Source organism: Aspergillus viridinutans (genome assembly GCF_018404265.1).
Source record: "Aspergillus viridinutans IFM 47045 DNA, scaffold_7, whole genome shotgun sequence".
Classification (NCBI taxonomy): domain Eukaryota; kingdom Fungi; phylum Ascomycota; class Eurotiomycetes; order Eurotiales; family Aspergillaceae; genus Aspergillus; species Aspergillus viridinutans.
This window is the reverse complement of record NW_025091223.1, coordinates 75,032-76,998: the sequence shown is the minus strand read 5'-3', so window position 1 is coordinate 76,998 and position 1,967 is coordinate 75,032.

The following is a 1,967-nucleotide window of genomic DNA, read 5'->3' as shown; positions in this document are numbered from 1 at the left end:
TATAACTATCTAGGTTATACCTATTTAAATAAGGCTATAGAAGCTATAGCTACTACTCCTAACCCTAATCCTCTCCCTACTATTACCCCTAAAATACTTAAGCTATATTAAAAGGTTTCTAACCTTAAACTAATCTCTATATATAATAATAAGTATAGTAAGGATGCTGCAGTGAAGTAGCTTTAATAAATTAATAAATACTTTTATAATAAGTAAACTCTTACTTAGAAGAAAGCTACTAAACTTAAAAAAGTTATAGTAGTTAAGTATTATCTTATAGGCTAGGCTAAAGAATAGTAGGATACTTATAAATAAAAGACTAAATATAATCTAATAGCTACTATAACTACCTTAGATACTTTTAAATAGTAGATCTAAGACTATTTTAGAGAAATTAGAGAAGAAAATAAATATTAGGAAGAGTATAAGAGATATACTTAAGGAAATTAAACTATATAATTTTATATTACTTCCCTAATTAAGACTACTGAATATATTAAATCTAGAATTCTAGATAATATATTAATCTAAAAGTTTATTATTAATTTAAAGCTAGTTCTATATACTTATTAGGTAGAAGATTATAATAAACTAACTACTTTTAATAATATAGTTTATTATTTTACTAAGTATAAATAGGGAGTAGCTCTATATACTTAGGTCTAGCTTTAATCCTTTAGAGAATTTAATAATTATTAAATAGATCTAATAGATATTAATTTAAATACTATTACTACATCCCCTAACTAACTAAAGAAAGGAACACATGAATAAAAGGCATAGTATTAAACTAATTAAGCTTACTTTAATTATAGATAGAGAGGCTATAATRTTYAAGCTTATACTATACTAAACTAGYTATAATYWAATTATAAAAAGTAGTTAGGAAAAGTGATAGACTACTAGATATAGAAGTACTAGTTAGTTAACTATTATAGGCTTCTAAAGTTAAGGAATATAAAGTATTTAATAATCTTAAACTACTAAAGAATTATAATAATTCTAATAAGAATAGTAATAAGGAAAATTAGCTGCTATAAGAAGGACTATTTAATATAATAGAGATAGATTTAGAATAAGAAGATTATAATAGTATTAAGGCTTATTTAAATACCCTTAGATCTAATATTCTCTATTTCCCTGCTATACTTAAAGCTTCTTAGATAGTGGTCTATCTCTAAATATTATTAGACTATGGTTCTAGCTATATATTTATATTAAAATGTCTAGCTGATTCATTACCCCCTTTATAGTTTTAGTTCTAATAAATAACTAACTAACTATGGATTTATCTACTAAATAGTGGATTTATATATATATTATATTAAGTCTAAATTCTACTTAAGTTAGGTAATTAGTGCTGTGTTATCACTCCCTAGGTCCTTAAAATAATAGAATATAATATTATCTTAGGTTAAGACTAGCTAAAATACTTTAACCCTAATATTAATTAGGTTACAGGATGGATAGTTATTAAAGGATATAGAATAAAATATATAACTATCTACCCTATTAATCTAAGAACTTAAATTAAGATTAATAAGAAAATATCTCTTAATCTTATCTCTATAAAATAGCTTTAATATACTCTTTAGAAGGGTTAACAGGAAGCTTAGTTATATATTATTTAAGAATAGAAAGAAAGTAAAGAAATATTAACTAATCTATAATAGTTAAGTCCTCTTCTAGCCTAGTATAAAGATGTATTTAGAGAAGAGTTAGTTATAGGAATATCTCTAGTTTAATTATTAGAATATTATATTAATATAGGAGATTTATTACTAATTAATATTAACTCTTACCCTTAGTCACTAGAGAAGTTTAATAAGATAAAAAGGTAAGTTAAAGAGCTTTTAAAGAAAGTAGTTATTTATTTATTAGCTAGTGCTTAGGGCTTTCCTATTATAATTATCCTAAAGCTAGATAGAAAGTAGTAATTTTATATTAACTACTACTTACTTAATAAG